The sequence below is a fragment of the Schistocerca piceifrons genome, unplaced genomic scaffold (genome assembly GCF_021461385.2).
Source record: "Schistocerca piceifrons isolate TAMUIC-IGC-003096 unplaced genomic scaffold, iqSchPice1.1 HiC_scaffold_1053, whole genome shotgun sequence".
In the NCBI taxonomy this organism is placed as follows: domain Eukaryota; kingdom Metazoa; phylum Arthropoda; class Insecta; order Orthoptera; family Acrididae; genus Schistocerca; species Schistocerca piceifrons.
In genome coordinates, this window is record NW_025726856.1 from 1 (window position 1) to 18,331 (window position 18,331).

The following is an 18,331-nucleotide window of genomic DNA, read 5'->3' on the forward strand; positions in this document are numbered from 1 at the left end:
GCATATTTGCGCCTACAGACTGGCATGGCGCACAGCCCGAAATTGACTATTCATTATTTTACTCCTAACAAGGGAGGAGAAAGATCAAAGTTGTACGTTGTCATAATTGGAAATAAACGTATTGACGCTGAGGCGTAGACTCCTTATGGATAACGAACGACAATTAAGTTCGTTCCCTAGCAACAGCAACGCCGTTAATTCAGCCATGATGTACAGCAAATTAAATGCCCCGGGTGAGGATCGAACTCACGACCTTAAGACTATGAGACTTACGCGCTACCTACTGCGCTACCGAGGCACGTTGCAAGTAACGTTACAGGAAACTTGGTAAGTCTCTCATATTAGAGATAGACAGTTCGCGCTTTCTCAAGAATCTGTTGTGTTGCTACACGTGCTTTCCCTACTTGCTAGATTAAACTGCTGCCGCAGTTTTTTCAACGGAACGCAGCACTGCCCGAGGTTACAGTACATCGCCCTTGCGGCACCTGAACACAGCGGCCTGTTGGGACAGGCCGACGTCAGAGTTCAGAAATAGCATACGACCGTTCAAGTACGGTCTATTGCGTGCTGCGTGTATGGTTCCTCTCACAGCGAATCCTGCTATACATTCCTGAGGCTGACGCAGCTCAGGCGAGGAATCGGCGCGGCAGCATTATAGCGAGAACAGCAGAACGATGCATCGGCCGGGAATCGAACCCGGGCCGTCCGCATGCTAAGCGAGCATTCACCAATTTTTTTTTCTTTCTTCTCATTTCTTTCGTTGCATTTGTTGGGGGCGGACGTCCGATGGCGCCCGTTCAAGTTCATCGTTGACTCGGTCTTTTATTACAGAGGGCAGATAACTCTCAGACCGAACACGCTGAGCTATGTTGCCGGCAAGCCTTAAGATTATGAGACTTACGCGCTGCCTACTGCACTACTGAGGCACATGCCATTGAACCAGCGATGCTCGTCAAGCTGCCCGTGCTTCCCGAGCACTTTTCTGCAGGGGAAAGTGGGATTGCCACCCAGCGACGTCGGATACAACCGAAAAAAGTGCTACACACGCGGAGTGCTCCACTACACTGCCTTAAAACGAATGCTCATCTCTATCGTGTGAGTAACCTTGCGGCCGCGGCGACTAGTCTTGCCCAAAGACGCAGCGTGCGTGGAGGCGCTACCCGAATGCGTGTGGATGCACCCTCCTACCTCGAAAAGCGCCTGCAGCTACTATCACCGTGGGCCGCTGCTGGCGGGCAGGAAGCCGACACAGCGGGGCGTTGCGAGCAGCGGCTGTGCGGTGGTGGTGTAATGGTGAGCATAGTTGCCTTCCAAGCAGTTGATCCGGGTTCGATTCCCGGCCACCGCAAATGGCGCTAGTTTTTTTCGTATGAGTATGTGAGCCGGGTGCTGTTAAATGAAGGTTTTTTTCGTCGTAGCTCCACGCAGACCATCCTGTAGTATGTCCCGACTTGTCCCGACTTTGCTCGGCTGACGCGAAAGCTGACGCTTGGAATTCGCCCTTATCAAAAGGACAGGCACTATAAACGGCTGTGAGAGGCGAGGTGTGGAGAGGTACCAAATCGACAGGCAATCTGCGAAATTTTCTGCTCGTTGTTCTTAAACAAAAAAAAGAAAAATCCGACGCAGTCGGTAGGACTCGAACCTACGCTCCCAGAGGGAATCTGATTTCTAGTCAGACGCCTTAACCACTCGGCCACGACTGCTCGTAACCCAAGCTTCCCTGGAATCGTGAAAAATCCAACCGGTCTGCGCAGAATGTTGACAGGAAACGAACTCCGTGCACTGATTACGGCAGGGCTACCATCGCTACGAGACGAGCCATTACGGAAACGTTAAAATCTTCGCCCGGACAGGGACTTGAACCCTGGACCCTTAGGTTAAAAGCCTAATGCTCTACCGACTGAGCTATCCGGGCTCACGCTCGTTGTGGATGGAGCGGCTGCAAGCAATGTAAATAACTGGAACGCGTGTGTAGGCGTACTACGGTAATTTCTGGCTTCTGGCGCAACTGGCGACTTCACCGACTTCCCACTGACGCTGGTAGCAGCCCAACCACGGACCAGTGCCTCTTCTCCCTTTATTCCGGTGCCGACAGTAATTGCATCATGTGCCTGTTTTCCCCGATTACGTTCGGTCGAAGCTTCGGAAGGTGGGCGACAAACGACAGTTCGAAGGCCAAAACATGGAGCGTTGTGTGCGCAAAAACTTCCGTTCCAGTACCGGGAATGGAACCCGGGCCCTCCTGGGTGAAAGCCAGGTATCCTAGCCACTAGACCACACCGGATTTGCTCAATAAGCGTGAGGTTTTCTCCGTCTCCTCTCGTATTTCGTGCTGAATCTGGACTCAGTGCAGTTCTCCGTTTGCGAGCATATTTTGCGCCTACAGACTGGCATGGCGCACAGCCCGAAATTGACTATTCATTATTTTACTCCTAACAAGGGAGGAGAAAGATCAAAGTTGTACGTTGTCATAATGGAAATAAACGTATTGACGCTGAGGCGTAGACTCCTTATGGATAACGAACGACAATTAAGTTCGTTCCCTAGCAACAGCAACGCCGTTAATTCAGCCATGATGTACAGCAAATTAAATGCCCCGGGTGAGGATCGAACTCACGACCTTAAGACTATGAGACTTACGCGCTACCTACTGCGCTACCGAGGCACGTTGCAAGTAACGTTACAGGAAACTTGGTAAGTCTCTCATATTAGAGATAGACAGTTCGCGCTTTCTCAAGAATCTGTTGTGTTGCTACACGTGCTTTCCCTACTTGCTAGATTAAACTGCTGCCGCAGTTTTTTTCAACGGAACGCAGCACTGCCCGAGGTTACAGTACATCGCCCTTGCGGCACCTGAACACAGCGGCCTGTTGGGACAGGCCGACGTCAGAGTTCAGAAATAGCATACGACCGTTCAAGTACGGTCTATTGCGTGCTGCGTGTATGGTTCCTCTCACAGCGAATCCTGCTATACATTCCTGAGGCTGACGCAGCTCAGGCGAGGAATCGGCGCGGCAGCATTATAGCGAGAACAGCAGAACGATGCATCGGCCGGGAATCGAACCCGGGCCGTCCGCATGCTAAGCGAGCATTCACCAATTTTTTTTCTTTCTTCTCATTTCTTTCGTTGCATTTGTTGGGGGCGGACGTCCGATGGCGCCCGTTCAAGTTCATCGTTGACTCGGTCTTTTATTACAGAGGGCAGATAACTCTCAGACCGAACACGCTGAGCTATGTTGCCGGCAAGCCTTAAGATTATGAGACTTACGCGCTGCCTACTGCACTACTGAGGCACATGCCATTGAACCAGCGATGCTCGTCAAGCTGCCCGTGCTTCCCGAGCACTTTTCTGCAGGGGAAAGTGGGATTGCCACCCAGCGACGTCGGATACAACCGAAAAAAGTGCTACACACGCGGAGTGCTCCACTACACTGCCTTAAAACGAATGCTCATCTCTATCGTGTGAGTAACCTTGCGGCCGCGGCGACTAGTCTTGCCCAAAGACGCAGCGTGCGTGGAGGCGCTACCCGAATGCGTGTGGATGCACCCTCCTACCTCGAAAAGCGCCTGCAGCTACTATCACCGTGGGCCGCTGCTGGCGGGCAGGAAGCCGACACAGCGGGGCGTTGCGAGCAGCGGCTGTGCGGTGGTGGTGTAATGGTGAGCATAGTTGCCTTCCAAGCAGTTGATCCGGGTTCGATTCCCGGCCACCGCAAATGGCGCTAGTTTTTTTCGTATGAGTATGTGAGCCGGGTGCTGTTAAATGAAGGTTTTTTTCGTCGTAGCTCCACGCAGACCATCCTGTAGTATGTCCCGACTTGTCCCGACTTTGCTCGGCTGACGCGAAAGCTGACGCTTGGAATTCGCCCTTATCAAAAGGACAGGCACTATAAACGGCTGTGAGAGGCGAGGTGTGGAGAGGTACCAAATCGACAGGCAATCTGCGAAATTTTCTGCTCGTTGTTCTTAAACAAAAAAAAGAAAAATCCGACGCAGTCGGTAGGACTCGAACCTACGCTCCCAGAGGGAATCTGATTTCTAGTCAGACGCCTTAACCACTCGGCCACGACTGCTCGTAACCCAAGCTTCCCTGGAATCGTGAAAAATCCAACCGGTCTGCGCAGAATGTTGACAGGAAACGAACTCCGTGCACTGATTACGGCAGGGCTACCATCGCTACGAGACGAGCCATTACGGAAACGTTAAAATCTTCGCCCGGACAGGGACTTGAACCCTGGACCCTTAGGTTAAAAGCCTAATGCTCTACCGACTGAGCTATCCGGGCTCACGCTCGTTGTGGATGGAGCGGCTGCAAGCAATGTAAATAACTGGAACGCGTGTGTAGGCGTACTACGGTAATTTCTGGCTTCTGGCGCAACTGGCGACTTCACCGACTTCCCACTGACGCTGGTAGCAGCCCAACCACGGACCAGTGCCTCTTCTCCCTTTATTCCGGTGCCGACAGTAATTGCATCATGTGCCTGTTTTCCCCGATTACGTTCGGTCGAAGCTTCGGAAGGTGGGCGACAAACGACAGTTCGAAGGCCAAAACATGGAGCGTTGTGTGCGCAAAAACTTCCGTTCCAGTACCGGGAATGGAACCCGGGCCTCCTGGGTGAAAGCCAGGTATCCTAGCCACTAGACCACACCGGATTTGCTCAATAAGCGTGAGGTTTTCTCCGTCTCCTCTCGTATTTCGTGCTGAATCTGGACTCAGTGCAGTTCTCCGTTTGCGAGCATATTTGCGCCTACAGACTGGCATGGCGCACAGCCCGAAATTGACTATTCATTATTTTACTCCTAACAAGGGAGGAGAAAGATCAAAGTTGTACGTTGTCATAATTGAAATAAACGTATTGACGCTGAGGCGTAGACTCCTTATGGATAACGAACGACAATTAAGTTCGTTCCCTAGCAACAGCAACGCCGTTAATTCAGCCATGATGTACAGCAAATTAAATGCCCCGGGTGAGGATCGAACTCACGACCTTAAGACTATGAGACTTACGCGCTACCTACTGCGCTACCGAGGCACGTTGCAAGTAACGTTACAGGAAACTTGGTAAGTCTCTCATATTAGAGATAGACAGTTCGCGCTTTCTCAAGAATCTGTTGTGTTGCTACACGTGCTTTCCCTACTTGCTAGATTAAACTGCTGCCGCAGTTTTTTCAACGGAACGCAGCACTGCCCGAGGTTACAGTACATCGCCCTTGCGGCACCTGAACACAGCGGCCTGTTGGGACAGGCCGACGTCAGAGTTCAGAAATAGCATACGACCGTTCAAGTACGGTCTATTGCGTGCTGCGTGTATGGTTCCTCTCACAGCGAATCCTGCTATACATTCCTGAGGCTGACGCAGCTCAGGCGAGGAATCGGCGCGGCAGCATTATAGCGAGAACAGCAGAACGATGCATCGGCCGGGAATCGAACCCGGGCCGTCCGCATGCTAAGCGAGCATTCACCAATTTTTTTTCTTTCTTCTCATTTCTTTCGTTGCATTTGTTGGGGGCGGACGTCCGATGGCGCCCGTTCAAGTTCATCGTTGACTCGGTCTTTTATTACAGAGGGCAGATAACTCTCAGACCGAACACGCTGAGCTATGTTGCCGGCAAGCCTTAAGATTATGAGACTTACGCGCTGCCTACTGCACTACTGAGGCACATGCCATTGAACCAGCGATGCTCGTCAAGCTGCCCGTGCTTCCCGAGCACTTTTCTGCAGGGGAAAGTGGGATTGCCACCCAGCGACGTCGGATACAACCGAAAAAAGTGCTACACACGCGGAGTGCTCCACTACACTGCCTTAAAACGAATGCTCATCTCTATCGTGTGAGTAACCTTGCGGCCGCGGCGACTAGTCTTGCCCAAAGACGCAGCGTGCGTGGAGGCGCTACCCGAATGCGTGTGGATGCACCCTCCTACCTCGAAAAGCGCCTGCAGCTACTATCACCGTGGGCCGCTGCTGGCGGGCAGGAAGCCGACACAGCGGGGCGTTGCGAGCAGCGGCTGTGCGGTGGTGGTGTAATGGTGAGCATAGTTGCCTTCCAAGCAGTTGATCCGGGTTCGATTCCCGGCCACCGCAAATGGCGCTAGTTTTTTTCGTATGAGTATGTGAGCCGGGTGCTGTTAAATGAAGGTTTTTTTTCGTCGTAGCTCCACGCAGACCATCCTGTAGTATGTCCCGACTTGTCCCGACTTTGCTCGGCTGACGCGAAAGCTGACGCTTGGAATTCGCCCTTATCAAAAGGACAGGCACTATAAACGGCTGTGAGAGGCGAGGTGTGGAGAGGTACCAAATCGACAGGCAATCTGCGAAATTTTCTGCTCGTTGTTCTTAAACAAAAAAAAGAAAAATCCGACGCAGTCGGTAGGACTCGAACCTACGCTCCCAGAGGGAATCTGATTTCTAGTCAGACGCCTTAACCACTCGGCCACGACTGCTCGTAACCCAAGCTTCCCTGGAATCGTGAAAAATCCAACCGGTCTGCGCAGAATGTTGACAGGAAACGAACTCCGTGCACTGATTACGGCAGGGCTACCATCGCTACGAGACGAGCCATTACGGAAACGTTAAAATCTTCGCCCGGACAGGGACTTGAACCCTGGACCCTTAGGTTAAAAGCCTAATGCTCTACCGACTGAGCTATCCGGGCTCACGCTCGTTGTGGATGGAGCGGCTGCAAGCAATGTAAATAACTGGAACGCGTGTGTAGGCGTACTACGGTAATTTCTGGCTTCTGGCGCAACTGGCGACTTCACCGACTTCCCACTGACGCTGGTAGCAGCCCAACCACGGACCAGTGCCTCTTCTCCCTTTATTCCGGTGCCGACAGTAATTGCATCATGTGCCTGTTTTCCCCGATTACGTTCGGTCGAAGCTTCGGAAGGTGGGCGACAAACGACAGTTCGAAGGCCAAAACATGGAGCGTTGTGTGCGCAAAAACTTCCGTTCCAGTACCGGGAATGGAACCCGGGCCTCCTGGGTGAAAGCCAGGTATCCTAGCCACTAGACCACACCGGATTTGCTCAATAAGCGTGAGGTTTTCTCCGTCTCCTCTCGTATTTCGTGCTGAATCTGGACTCAGTGCAGTTCTCCGTTTGCGAGCATATTTGCGCCTACAGACTGGCATGGCGCACAGCCCGAAATTGACTATTCATTATTTTACTCCTAACAAGGGAGGAGAAAGATCAAAGTTGTACGTTGTCATAATTGGAAATAAACGTATTGACGCTGAGGCGTAGACTCCTTATGGATAACGAACGACAATTAAGTTCGTTCCCTAGCAACAGCAACGCCGTTAATTCAGCCATGATGTACAGCAAATTAAATGCCCCGGGTGAGGATCGAACTCACGACCTTAAGACTATGAGACTTACGCGCTACCTACTGCGCTACCGAGGCACGTTGCAAGTAACGTTACAGGAAACTTGGTAAGTCTCTCATATTAGAGATAGACAGTTCGCGCTTTCTCAAGAATCTGTTGTGTTGCTACACGTGCTTTCCCTACTTGCTAGATTAAACTGCTGCCGCAGTTTTTTCAACGGAACGCAGCACTGCCCGAGGTTACAGTACATCGCCCTTGCGGCACCTGAACACAGCGGCCTGTTGGGACAGGCCGACGTCAGAGTTCAGAAATAGCATACGACCGTTCAAGTACGGTCTATTGCGTGCTGCGTGTATGGTTCCTCTCACAGCGAATCCTGCTATACATTCCTGAGGCTGACGCAGCTCAGGCGAGGAATCGGCGCGGCAGCATTATAGCGAGAACAGCAGAACGATGCATCGGCCGGGAATCGAACCCGGGCCGTCCGCATGCTAAGCGAGCATTCACCAATTTTTTTTCTTTCTTCTCATTTCTTTCGTTGCATTTGTTGGGGGCGGACGTCCGATGGCGCCCGTTCAAGTTCATCGTTGACTCGGTCTTTTATTACAGAGGGCAGATAACTCTCAGACCGAACACGCTGAGCTATGTTGCCGGCAAGCCTTAAGATTATGAGACTTACGCGCTGCTACTGCACTACTGAGGCACATGCCATTGAACCAGCGATGCTCGTCAAGCTGCCCGTGCTTCCCGAGCACTTTTCTGCAGGGGAAAGTGGGATTGCCACCCAGCGACGTCGGATACAACCGAAAAAAGTGCTACACACGCGGAGTGCTCCACTACACTGCCTTAAAACGAATGCTCATCTCTATCGTGTGAGTAACCTTGCGGCCGCGGCGACTAGTCTTGCCCAAAGACGCAGCGTGCGTGGAGGCGCTACCCGAATGCGTGTGGATGCACCCTCCTACCTCGAAAAGCGCCTGCAGCTACTATCACCGTGGGCCGCTGCTGGCGGGCAGGAAGCCGACACAGCGGGGCGTTGCGAGCAGCGGCTGTGCGGTGGTGGTGTAATGGTGAGCATAGTTGCCTTCCAAGCAGTTGATCCGGGTTCGATTCCCGGCCACCGCAAATGGCGCTAGTTTTTTTCGTATGAGTATGTGAGCCGGGTGCTGTTAAATGAAGGTTTTTTTCGTCGTAGCTCCACGCAGACCATCCTGTAGTATGTCCCGACTTGTCCCGACTTTGCTCGGCTGACGCGAAAGCTGACGCTTGGAATTCGCCCTTATCAAAAGGACAGGCACTATAAACGGCTGTGAGAGGCGAGGTGTGGAGAGGTACCAAATCGACAGGCAATCTGCGAAATTTTCTGCTCGTTGTTCTTAAACAAAAAAAAGAAAAATCCGACGCAGTCGGTAGGACTCGAACCTACGCTCCCAGAGGGAATCTGATTTCTAGTCAGACGCCTTAACCACTCGGCCACGACTGCTCGTAACCCAAGCTTCCCTGGAATCGTGAAAAATCCAACCGGTCTGCGCAGAATGTTGACAGGAAACGAACTCCGTGCACTGATTACGGCAGGGCTACCATCGCTACGAGACGAGCCATTACGGAAACGTTAAAATCTTCGCCCGGACAGGGACTTGAACCCTGGACCCTTAGGTTAAAAGCCTAATGCTCTACCGACTGAGCTATCCGGGCTCACGCTCGTTGTGGATGGAGCGGCTGCAAGCAATGTAAATAACTGGAACGCGTGTGTAGGCGTACTACGGTAATTTCTGGCTTCTGGCGCAACTGGCGACTTCACCGACTTCCCACTGACGCTGGTAGCAGCCCAACCACGGACCAGTGCCTCTTCTCCCTTTATTCCGGTGCCGACAGTAATTGCATCATGTGCCTGTTTTCCCCGATTACGTTCGGTCGAAGCTTCGGAAGGTGGGGCGACAAACGACAGTTCGAAGGCCAAAACATGGAGCGTTGTGTGCGCAAAAACTTCCGTTCCAGTACCGGGAATGGAACCCGGGCCTCCTGGGTGAAAGCCAGGTATCCTAGCCACTAGACCACACCGGATTTGCTCAATAAGCGTGAGGTTTTCTCCGTCTCCTCTCGTATTTCGTGCTGAATCTGGACTCAGTGCAGTTCTCCGTTTGCGAGCATATTTGCGCCTACAGACTGGCATGGCGCACAGCCCGAAATTGACTATTCATTATTTTACTCCTAACAAGGGAGGAGAAAGATCAAAGTTGTACGTTGTCATAATTGGAAATAAACGTATTGACGCTGAGGCGTAGACTCCTTATGGATAACGAACGACAATTAAGTTCGTTCCCTAGCAACAGCAACGCCGTTAATTCAGCCATGATGTACAGCAAATTAAATGCCCCGGGTGAGGATCGAACTCACGACCTTAAGACTATGAGACTTACGCGCTACCTACTGCGCTACCGAGGCACGTTGCAAGTAACGTTACAGGAAACTTGGTAAGTCTCTCATATTAGAGATAGACAGTTCGCGCTTTCTCAAGAATCTGTTGTGTTGCTACACGTGCTTTCCCTACTTGCTAGATTAAACTGCTGCCGCAGTTTTTTCAACGGAACGCAGCACTGCCCGAGGTTACAGTACATCGCCCTTGCGGCACCTGAACACAGCGGCCTGTTGGGACAGGCCGACGTCAGAGTTCAGAAATAGCATACGACCGTTCAAGTACGGTCTATTGCGTGCTGCGTGTATGGTTCCTCTCACAGCGAATCCTGCTATACATTCCTGAGGCTGACGCAGCTCAGGCGAGGAATCGGCGCGGCAGCATTATAGCGAGAACAGCAGAACGATGCATCGGCCGGGAATCGAACCCGGGCCGTCCGCATGCTAAGCGAGCATTCACCAATTTTTTTTCTTTCTTCTCATTTCTTTCGTTGCATTTGTTGGGGGCGGACGTCCGATGGCGCCCGTTCAAGTTCATCGTTGACTCGGTCTTTTATTACAGAGGGCAGATAACTCTCAGACCGAACACGCTGAGCTATGTTGCCGGCAAGCCTTAAGATTATGAGACTTACGCGCTGCCTACTGCACTACTGAGGCACATGCCATTGAACCAGCGATGCTCGTCAAGCTGCCCGTGCTTCCCGAGCACTTTTCTGCAGGGGAAAGTGGGATTGCCACCCAGCGACGTCGGATACAACCGAAAAAAGTGCTACACACGCGGAGTGCTCCACTACACTGCCTTAAAACGAATGCTCATCTCTATCGTGTGAGTAACCTTGCGGCCGCGGCGACTAGTCTTGCCCAAAGACGCAGCGTGCGTGGAGGCGCTACCCGAATGCGTGTGGATGCACCCTCCCTACCTCGAAAAGCGCCTGCAGCTACTATCACCGTGGGCCGCTGCTGGCGGGCAGGAAGCCGACACAGCGGGGCGTTGCGAGCAGCGGCTGTGCGGTGGTGGTGTAATGGTGAGCATAGTTGCCTTCCAAGCAGTTGATCCGGGTTCGATTCCCGGCCACCGCAAATGGCGCTAGTTTTTTTCGTATGAGTATGTGAGCCGGGTGCTGTTAAATGAAGGTTTTTTTCGTCGTAGCTCCACGCAGACCATCCTGTAGTATGTCCCGACTTGTCCCGACTTTGCTCGGCTGACGCGAAAGCTGACGCTTGGAATTCGCCCTTATCAAAAGGACAGGCACTATAAACGGCTGGTGAGAGGCGAGGTGTGGAGAGGTACCAAATCGACAGGCAATCTGCGAAATTTTCTGCTCGTTGTTCTTAAACAAAAAAAAGAAAAATCCGACGCAGTCGGTAGGACTCGAACCTACGCTCCCAGAGGGAATCTGATTTCTAGTCAGACGCCCTTAACCACTCGGCCACGACTGCTCGTAACCCAAGCTTCCCTGGAATCGTGAAAAATCCAACCGGTCTGCGCAGAATGTTGACAGGAAACGAACTCCGTGCACTGATTACGGCAGGGCTACCATCGCTACGAGACGAGCCATTACGGAAACGTTAAAATCTTCGCCCGGACAGGGACTTGAACCCTGGACCCTTAGGTTAAAAGCCTAATGCTCTACCGACTGAGCTATCCGGGCTCACGCTCGTTGTGGATGGAGCGGCTGCAAGCAATGTAAATAACTGGAACGCGTGTGTAGGCGTACTACGGTAATTTCTGGCTTCTGGCGCAACTGGCGACTTCACCGACTTCCCACTGACGCTGGTAGCAGCCCAACCACGGACCAGTGCCTCTTCTCCCTTTATTCCGGTGCCGACAGTAATTGCATCATGTGCCTGTTTTCCCCGATTACGTTCGGTCGAAGCTTCGGAAGGTGGGCGACAAACGACAGTTCGAAGGCCAAAACATGGAGCGTTGTGTGCGCAAAAACTTCCGTTCCAGTACCGGGAATGGAACCCGGGCCTCCTGGGTGAAAGCCAGGTATCCTAGCCACTAGACCACACCGGATTTGCTCAATAAGCGTGAGGTTTTCTCCGTCTCCTCTCGTATTTCGTGCTGAATCTGGACTCAGTGCAGTTCTCCGTTTGCGAGCATATTTGCGCCTACAGACTGGCATGGCGCACAGCCCGAAATTGACTATTCATTATTTTACTCCTAACAAGGGAGGAGAAAGATCAAAGTTGTACGTTGTCATAATTGGAAATAAACGTATTGACGCTGAGGCGTAGACTCCTTATGGATAACGAACGACAATTAAGTTCGTTCCCTAGCAACAGCAACGCCGTTAATTCAGCCATGATGTACAGCAAATTAAATGCCCCGGGTGAGGATCGAACTCACGACCTTAAGACTATGAGACTTACGCGCTACCTACTGCGCTACCGAGGCACGTTGCAAGTAACGTTACAGGAAACTTGGTAAGTCTCTCATATTAGAGATAGACAGTTCGCGCTTTCTCAAGAATCTGTTGTGTTGCTACACGTGCTTTCCCTACTTGCTAGATTAAACTGCTGCCGCAGTTTTTTCAACGGAACGCAGCACTGCCCGAGGTTACAGTACATCGCCCTTGCGGCACCTGAACACAGCGGCCTGTTGGGACAGGCCGACGTCAGAGTTCAGAAATAGCATACGACCGTTCAAGTACGGTCTATTGCGTGCTGCGTGTATGGTTCCTCTCACAGCGAATCCTGCTATACATTCCTGAGGCTGACGCAGCTCAGGCGAGGAATCGGCGCGGCAGCATTATAGCGAGAACAGCAGAACGATGCATCGGCCGGGAATCGAACCCGGGCCGTCCGCATGCTAAGCGAGCATTCACCAATTTTTTTTCTTTCTTCTCATTTCTTTCGTTGCATTTGTTGGGGGCGGACGTCCGATGGCGCCCGTTCAAGTTCATCGTTGACTCGGTCTTTTATTACAGAGGGCAGATAACTCTCAGACCGAACACGCTGAGCTATGTTGCCGGCAAGCCTTAAGATTATGAGACTTACGCGCTGCCTACTGCACTACTGAGGCACATGCCATTGAACCAGCGATGCTCGTCAAGCTGCCCGTGCTTCCCGAGCACTTTTCTGCAGGGGAAAGTGGGATTGCCACCCAGCGACGTCGGATACAACCGAAAAAAGTGCTACACACGCGGAGTGCTCCACTACACTGCCTTAAAACGAATGCTCATCTCTATCGTGTGAGTAACCTTGCGGCCGCGGCGACTAGTCTTGCCCAAAGACGCAGCGTGCGTGGAGGCGCTACCCGAATGCGTGTGGATGCACCCTCCTACCTCGAAAAGCGCCTGCAGCTACTATCACCGTGGGCCGCTGCTGGCGGGCAGGAAGCCGACACAGCGGGGCGTTGCGAGCAGCGGCTGTGCGGTGGTGGTGTAATGGTGAGCATAGTTGCCTTCCAAGCAGTTGATCCGGGTTCGATTCCCGGCCACCGCAAATGGCGCTAGTTTTTTTCGTATGAGTATGTGAGCCGGGTGCTGTTAAATGAAGGTTTTTTTCGTCGTAGCTCCACGCAGACCATCCTGTAGTATGTCCCGACTTGTCCCGACTTTGCTCGGCTGACGCGAAAGCTGACGCTTGGAATTCGCCCTTATCAAAAGGACAGGCACTATAAACGGCTGTGAGAGGCGAGGTGTGGAGAGGTACCAAATCGACAGGCAATCTGCGAAATTTTCTGCTCGTTGTTCTTAAACAAAAAAAAGAAAAATCCGACGCAGTCGGTAGGACTCGAACCTACGCTCCCAGAGGGAATCTGATTTCTAGTCAGACGCCTTAACCACTCGGCCACGACTGCTCGTAACCCAAGCTTCCCTGGAATCGTGAAAAATCCAACCGGTCTGCGCAGAATGTTGACAGGAAACGAACTCCGTGCACTGATTACGGCAGGGCTACCATCGCTACGAGACGAGCCATTACGGAAACGTTAAAATCTTCGCCCGGACAGGGACTTGAACCCTGGACCCTTAGGTTAAAAGCCTAATGCTCTACCGACTGAGCTATCCGGGCTCACGCTCGTTGTGGATGGAGCGGCTGCAAGCAATGTAAATAACTGGAACGCGTGTGTAGGCGTACTACGGTAATTTCTGGCTTCTGGCGCAACTGGCGACTTCACCGACTTCCCACTGACGCTGGTAGCAGCCCAACCACGGACCAGTGCCTCTTCTCCCTTTATTCCGGTGCCGACAGTAATTGCATCATGTGCCTGTTTTCCCCGATTACGTTCGGTCGAAGCTTCGGAAGGTGGGCGACAAACGACAGTTCGAAGGCCAAAACATGGAGCGTTGTGTGCGCAAAAACTTCCGTTCCAGTACCGGGAATGGAACCCGGGCCTCCTGGGTGAAAGCCAGGTATCCTAGCCACTAGACCACACCGGATTTGCTCAATAAGCGTGAGGTTTTCTCCGTCTCCTCTCGTATTTCGTGCTGAATCTGGACTCAGTGCAGTTCTCCGTTTGCGAGCATATTTGCGCCTACAGACTGGCATGGCGCACAGCCCGAAATTGACTATTCATTATTTTACTCCTAACAAGGGAGGAGAAAGATCAAAGTTGTACGTTGTCATAATTGGAAATAAACGTATTGACGCTGAGGCGTAGACTCCTTATGGATAACGAACGACAATTAAGTTCGTTCCCTAGCAACAGCAACGCCGTTAATTCAGCCATGATGTACAGCAAATTAAATGCCCCGGGTGAGGATCGAACTCACGACCTTAAGACTATGAGACTTACGCGCTACCTACTGCGCTACCGAGGCACGTTGCAAGTAACGTTACAGGAAACTTGGTAAGTCTCTCATATTAGAGATAGACAGTTCGCGCTTTCTCAAGAATCTGTTGTGTTGCTACACGTGCTTTCCCTACTTGCTAGATTAAACTGCTGCCGCAGTTTTTTCAACGGAACGCAGCACTGCCCGAGGTTACAGTACATCGCCCTTGCGGCACCTGAACACAGCGGCCTGTTGGGACAGGCCGACGTCAGAGTTCAGAAATAGCATACGACCGTTCAAGTACGGTCTATTGCGTGCTGCGTGTATGGTTCCTCTCACAGCGAATCCTGCTATACATTCCTGAGGCTGACGCAGCTCAGGCGAGGAATCGGCGCGGCAGCATTATAGCGAGAACAGCAGAACGATGCATCGGCCGGGAATCGAACCCGGGCCGTCCGCATGCTAAGCGAGCATTCACCAATTTTTTTTCTTTCTTCTCATTTCTTTCGTTGCATTTGTTGGGGGCGGACGTCCGATGGCGCCCGTTCAAGTTCATCGTTGACTCGGTCTTTTATTACAGAGGGCAGATAACTCTCAGACCGAACACGCTGAGCTATGTTGCCGGCAAGCCTTAAGATTATGAGACTTACGCGCTGCCTACTGCACTACTGAGGCACATGCCATTGAACCAGCGATGCTCGTCAAGCTGCCCGTGCTTCCCGAGCACTTTTCTGCAGGGGAAAGTGGGATTGCCACCCAGCGACGTCGGATACAACCGAAAAAAGTGCTACACACGCGGAGTGCTCCACTACACTGCCTTAAAACGAATGCTCATCTCTATCGTGTGAGTAACCTTGCGGCCGCGGCGACTAGTCTTGCCCAAAGACGCAGCGTGCGTGGAGGCGCTACCCGAATGCGTGTGGATGCACCCTCCTACCTCGAAAAGCGCCTGCAGCTACTATCACCGTGGGCCGCTGCTGGCGGGCAGGAAGCCGACACAGCGGGGCGTTGCGAGCAGCGGCTGTGCGGTGGTGGTGTAATGGTGAGCATAGTTGCCTTCCAAGCAGTTGATCCGGGTTCGATTCCCGGCCACCGCAAATGGCGCTAGTTTTTTTCGTATGAGTATGTGAGCCGGGTGCTGTTAAATGAAGGTTTTTTTCGTCGTAGCTCCACGCAGACCATCCTGTAGTATGTCCCGACTTGTCCCGACTTTGCTCGGCTGACGCGAAAGCTGACGCTTGGAATTCGCCCTTATCAAAAGGACAGGCACTATAAACGGCTGTGAGAGGCGAGGTGTGGAGAGGTACCAAATCGACAGGCAATCTGCGAAATTTTCTGCTCGTTGTTCTTAAACAAAAAAAAGAAAAATCCGACGCAGTCGGTAGGACTCGAACCTACGCTCCCAGAGGGAATCTGATTTCTAGTCAGACGCCTTAACCACTCGGCCACGACTGCTCGTAACCCAAGCTTCCCTGGAATCGTGAAAAATCCAACCGGTCTGCGCAGAATGTTGACAGGAAACGAACTCCGTGCACTGATTACGGCAGGGCTACCATCGCTACGAGACGAGCCATTACGGAAACGTTAAAATCTTCGCCCGGACAGGGACTTGAACCCTGGACCCTTAGGTTAAAAGCCTAATGCTCTACCGACTGAGCTATCCGGGCTCACGCTCGTTGTGGATGGAGCGGCTGCAAGCAATGTAAATAACTGGAACGCGTGTGTAGGCGTACTACGGTAATTTCTGGCTTCTGGCGCAACTGGCGACTTCACCGACTTCCCACTGACGCTGGTAGCAGCCCAACCACGGACCAGTGCCTCTTCTCCCTTTATTCCGGTGCCGACAGTAATTGCATCATGTGCCTGTTTTCCCCGATTACGTTCGGTCGAAGCTTCGGAAGGTGGGCGACAAACGACAGTTCGAAGGCCAAAACATGGAGCGTTGTGTGCGCAAAAACTTCCGTTCCAGTACCGGGAATGGAACCCGGGCCTCCTGGGTGAAAGCCAGGTATCCTAGCCACTAGACCACACCGGATTTGCTCAATAAGCGTGAGGTTTTCTCCGTCTCCTCTCGTATTTCGTGCTGAATCTGGACTCAGTGCAGTTCTCCGTTTGCGAGCATATTTGCGCCTACAGACTGGCATGGCGCACAGCCCGAAATTGACTATTCATTATTTTACTCCTAACAAGGGAGGAGAAAGATCAAAGTTGTACGTTGTCATAATTGGAAATAAACGTATTGACGCTGAGGCGTAGACTCCTTATGGATAACGAACGACAATTAAGTTCGTTCCCTAGCAACAGCAACGCCGTTAATTCAGCCATGATGTACAGCAAATTAAATGCCCCGGGTGAGGATCGAACTCACGACCTTAAGACTATGAGACTTACGCGCTACCTACTGCGCTACCGAGGCACGTTGCAAGTAACGTTACAGGAAACTTGGTAAGTCTCTCATATTAGAGATAGACAGTTCGCGCTTTCTCAAGAATCTGTTGTGTTGCTACACGTGCTTTCCCTACTTGCTAGATTAAACTGCTGCCGCAGTTTTTTCAACGGAACGCAGCACTGCCCGAGGTTACAGTACATCGCCCTTGCGGCACCTGAACACAGCGGCCTGTTGGGACAGGCCGACGTCAGAGTTCAGAAATAGCATACGACCGTTCAAGTACGGTCTATTGCGTGCTGCGTGTATGGTTCCTCTCACAGCGAATCCTGCTATACATTCCTGAGGCTGACGCAGCTCAGGCGAGGAATCGGCGCGGCAGCATTATAGCGAGAACAGCAGAACGATGCATCGGCCGGGAATCGAACCCGGGCCGTCCGCATGCTAAGCGAGCATTCACCAATTTTTTTTCTTTCTTCTCATTTCTTTCGTTGCATTTGTTGGGGGCGGACGTCCGATGGCGCCCGTTCAAGTTCATCGTTGACTCGGTCTTTTATTACAGAGGGCAGATAACTCTCAGACCGAACACGCTGAGCTATGTTGCCGGCAAGCCTTAAGATTATGAGACTTACGCGCTGCCTACTGCACTACTGAGGCACATGCCATTGAACCAGCGATGCTCGTCAAGCTGCCCGTGCTTCCCGAGCACTTTTCTGCAGGGGAAAGTGGGATTGCCACCCAGCGACGTCGGATACAACCGAAAAAAGTGCTACACACGCGGAGTGCTCCACTACACTGCCTTAAAACGAATGCTCATCTCTATCGTGTGAGTAACCTTGCGGCCGCGGCGACTAGTCTTGCCCAAAGACGCAGCGTGCGTGGAGGCGCTACCCGAATGCGTGTGGATGCACCCTCCTACCTCGAAAAGCGCCTGCAGCTACTATCACCGTGGGCCGCTGCTGGCGGGCAGGAAGCCGACACAGCGGGGCGTTGCGAGCAGCGGCTGTGCGGTGGTGGTGTAATGGTGAGCATAGTTGCCTTCCAAGCAGTTGATCCGGGTTCGATTCCCGGCCACCGCAAATGGCGCTAGTTTTTTTCGTATGAGTATGTGAGCCGGGTGCTGTTAAATGAAGGTTTTTTTCGTCGTAGCTCCACGCAGACCATCCTGTAGTATGTCCCGACTTGTCCCGACTTTGCTCGGCTGACGCGAAAGCTGACGCTTGGAATTCGCCCTTATCAAAAGGACAGGCACTATAAACGGCTGTGAGAGGCGAGGTGTGGAGAGGTACCAAATCGACAGGCAATCTGCGAAATTTTCTGCTCGTTGTTCTTAAACAAAAAAAAGAAAAATCCGACGCAGTCGGTAGGACTCGAACCTACGCTCCCAGAGGGAATCTGATTTCTAGTCAGACGCCTTAACCACTCGGCCACGACTGCTCGTAACCCAAGCTTCCCTGGAATCGTGAAAAATCCAACCGGTC

At 52.2% G+C, this 18,331-nt stretch overlaps 38 non-coding genes across 38 annotated transcripts; 8 read left to right on the top strand and 30 right to left on the bottom strand.

Annotated features, from left to right (window-relative positions):
* Positions 1 to 225: 225 nt before the first annotated feature.
* Trnam-cau lies at positions 226 to 298 on the bottom strand. Its single transcript has one exon. It is a non-coding gene; the product is annotated as a tRNA-Met (tRNA).
* A 978-nt stretch (positions 299 to 1,276) lies between these two features.
* Trnag-ucc lies at positions 1,277 to 1,348 on the top strand. Its single transcript has one exon. It is a non-coding gene; the product is annotated as a tRNA-Gly (tRNA).
* Positions 1,349 to 1,624: 276 nt separating this feature from the next.
* Positions 1,625 to 1,706, bottom strand: Trnas-aga. The gene has a single exon. It is a non-coding gene; the product is annotated as a tRNA-Ser (tRNA).
* Positions 1,707 to 1,845: 139 nt separating this feature from the next.
* On the bottom strand, positions 1,846 to 1,918 carry Trnak-uuu. Its single transcript has one exon. It is a non-coding gene; the product is annotated as a tRNA-Lys (tRNA).
* Positions 1,919 to 2,214: 296 nt separating this feature from the next.
* Trnae-uuc lies at positions 2,215 to 2,287 on the bottom strand. The gene has a single exon. It is a non-coding gene; the product is annotated as a tRNA-Glu (tRNA).
* A 308-nt stretch (positions 2,288 to 2,595) lies between these two features.
* Trnam-cau lies at positions 2,596 to 2,668 on the bottom strand. The gene has a single exon. It is a non-coding gene; the product is annotated as a tRNA-Met (tRNA).
* Positions 2,669 to 3,646: 978 nt separating this feature from the next.
* On the top strand, positions 3,647 to 3,718 carry Trnag-ucc. Its single transcript has one exon. It is a non-coding gene; the product is annotated as a tRNA-Gly (tRNA).
* Positions 3,719 to 3,994: 276 nt separating this feature from the next.
* Trnas-aga lies at positions 3,995 to 4,076 on the bottom strand. The gene has a single exon. It is a non-coding gene; the product is annotated as a tRNA-Ser (tRNA).
* Positions 4,077 to 4,215: 139 nt separating this feature from the next.
* Positions 4,216 to 4,288, bottom strand: Trnak-uuu. The gene has a single exon. It is a non-coding gene; the product is annotated as a tRNA-Lys (tRNA).
* Positions 4,289 to 4,584: 296 nt separating this feature from the next.
* Positions 4,585 to 4,656, bottom strand: Trnae-uuc. The gene has a single exon. It is a non-coding gene; the product is annotated as a tRNA-Glu (tRNA).
* A 307-nt stretch (positions 4,657 to 4,963) lies between these two features.
* On the bottom strand, positions 4,964 to 5,036 carry Trnam-cau. The gene has a single exon. It is a non-coding gene; the product is annotated as a tRNA-Met (tRNA).
* Positions 5,037 to 6,013: 977 nt separating this feature from the next.
* On the top strand, positions 6,014 to 6,085 carry Trnag-ucc. The gene has a single exon. It is a non-coding gene; the product is annotated as a tRNA-Gly (tRNA).
* A 277-nt stretch (positions 6,086 to 6,362) lies between these two features.
* On the bottom strand, positions 6,363 to 6,444 carry Trnas-aga. Its single transcript has one exon. It is a non-coding gene; the product is annotated as a tRNA-Ser (tRNA).
* A 139-nt stretch (positions 6,445 to 6,583) lies between these two features.
* Trnak-uuu lies at positions 6,584 to 6,656 on the bottom strand. The gene has a single exon. It is a non-coding gene; the product is annotated as a tRNA-Lys (tRNA).
* A 296-nt stretch (positions 6,657 to 6,952) lies between these two features.
* On the bottom strand, positions 6,953 to 7,024 carry Trnae-uuc. The gene has a single exon. It is a non-coding gene; the product is annotated as a tRNA-Glu (tRNA).
* Positions 7,025 to 7,332: 308 nt separating this feature from the next.
* Positions 7,333 to 7,405, bottom strand: Trnam-cau. Its single transcript has one exon. It is a non-coding gene; the product is annotated as a tRNA-Met (tRNA).
* A 976-nt stretch (positions 7,406 to 8,381) lies between these two features.
* On the top strand, positions 8,382 to 8,453 carry Trnag-ucc. The gene has a single exon. It is a non-coding gene; the product is annotated as a tRNA-Gly (tRNA).
* A 276-nt stretch (positions 8,454 to 8,729) lies between these two features.
* Trnas-aga lies at positions 8,730 to 8,811 on the bottom strand. The gene has a single exon. It is a non-coding gene; the product is annotated as a tRNA-Ser (tRNA).
* Positions 8,812 to 8,950: 139 nt separating this feature from the next.
* Trnak-uuu lies at positions 8,951 to 9,023 on the bottom strand. The gene has a single exon. It is a non-coding gene; the product is annotated as a tRNA-Lys (tRNA).
* A 297-nt stretch (positions 9,024 to 9,320) lies between these two features.
* On the bottom strand, positions 9,321 to 9,392 carry Trnae-uuc. Its single transcript has one exon. It is a non-coding gene; the product is annotated as a tRNA-Glu (tRNA).
* A 308-nt stretch (positions 9,393 to 9,700) lies between these two features.
* On the bottom strand, positions 9,701 to 9,773 carry Trnam-cau. Its single transcript has one exon. It is a non-coding gene; the product is annotated as a tRNA-Met (tRNA).
* Positions 9,774 to 10,751: 978 nt separating this feature from the next.
* Trnag-ucc lies at positions 10,752 to 10,823 on the top strand. The gene has a single exon. It is a non-coding gene; the product is annotated as a tRNA-Gly (tRNA).
* A 277-nt stretch (positions 10,824 to 11,100) lies between these two features.
* Trnas-aga lies at positions 11,101 to 11,183 on the bottom strand. Its single transcript has one exon. It is a non-coding gene; the product is annotated as a tRNA-Ser (tRNA).
* A 139-nt stretch (positions 11,184 to 11,322) lies between these two features.
* Positions 11,323 to 11,395, bottom strand: Trnak-uuu. Its single transcript has one exon. It is a non-coding gene; the product is annotated as a tRNA-Lys (tRNA).
* A 296-nt stretch (positions 11,396 to 11,691) lies between these two features.
* Trnae-uuc lies at positions 11,692 to 11,763 on the bottom strand. Its single transcript has one exon. It is a non-coding gene; the product is annotated as a tRNA-Glu (tRNA).
* Positions 11,764 to 12,071: 308 nt separating this feature from the next.
* Positions 12,072 to 12,144, bottom strand: Trnam-cau. Its single transcript has one exon. It is a non-coding gene; the product is annotated as a tRNA-Met (tRNA).
* A 977-nt stretch (positions 12,145 to 13,121) lies between these two features.
* On the top strand, positions 13,122 to 13,193 carry Trnag-ucc. The gene has a single exon. It is a non-coding gene; the product is annotated as a tRNA-Gly (tRNA).
* Positions 13,194 to 13,469: 276 nt separating this feature from the next.
* On the bottom strand, positions 13,470 to 13,551 carry Trnas-aga. The gene has a single exon. It is a non-coding gene; the product is annotated as a tRNA-Ser (tRNA).
* A 139-nt stretch (positions 13,552 to 13,690) lies between these two features.
* On the bottom strand, positions 13,691 to 13,763 carry Trnak-uuu. The gene has a single exon. It is a non-coding gene; the product is annotated as a tRNA-Lys (tRNA).
* A 296-nt stretch (positions 13,764 to 14,059) lies between these two features.
* Positions 14,060 to 14,131, bottom strand: Trnae-uuc. The gene has a single exon. It is a non-coding gene; the product is annotated as a tRNA-Glu (tRNA).
* Positions 14,132 to 14,439: 308 nt separating this feature from the next.
* On the bottom strand, positions 14,440 to 14,512 carry Trnam-cau. Its single transcript has one exon. It is a non-coding gene; the product is annotated as a tRNA-Met (tRNA).
* Positions 14,513 to 15,489: 977 nt separating this feature from the next.
* Positions 15,490 to 15,561, top strand: Trnag-ucc. Its single transcript has one exon. It is a non-coding gene; the product is annotated as a tRNA-Gly (tRNA).
* A 276-nt stretch (positions 15,562 to 15,837) lies between these two features.
* On the bottom strand, positions 15,838 to 15,919 carry Trnas-aga. The gene has a single exon. It is a non-coding gene; the product is annotated as a tRNA-Ser (tRNA).
* A 139-nt stretch (positions 15,920 to 16,058) lies between these two features.
* Trnak-uuu lies at positions 16,059 to 16,131 on the bottom strand. The gene has a single exon. It is a non-coding gene; the product is annotated as a tRNA-Lys (tRNA).
* Positions 16,132 to 16,427: 296 nt separating this feature from the next.
* Positions 16,428 to 16,499, bottom strand: Trnae-uuc. Its single transcript has one exon. It is a non-coding gene; the product is annotated as a tRNA-Glu (tRNA).
* A 308-nt stretch (positions 16,500 to 16,807) lies between these two features.
* Positions 16,808 to 16,880, bottom strand: Trnam-cau. Its single transcript has one exon. It is a non-coding gene; the product is annotated as a tRNA-Met (tRNA).
* A 977-nt stretch (positions 16,881 to 17,857) lies between these two features.
* Trnag-ucc lies at positions 17,858 to 17,929 on the top strand. The gene has a single exon. It is a non-coding gene; the product is annotated as a tRNA-Gly (tRNA).
* Positions 17,930 to 18,205: 276 nt separating this feature from the next.
* Positions 18,206 to 18,287, bottom strand: Trnas-aga. Its single transcript has one exon. It is a non-coding gene; the product is annotated as a tRNA-Ser (tRNA).
* Between the last annotated feature and the right edge of the window lie 44 nt (positions 18,288 to 18,331).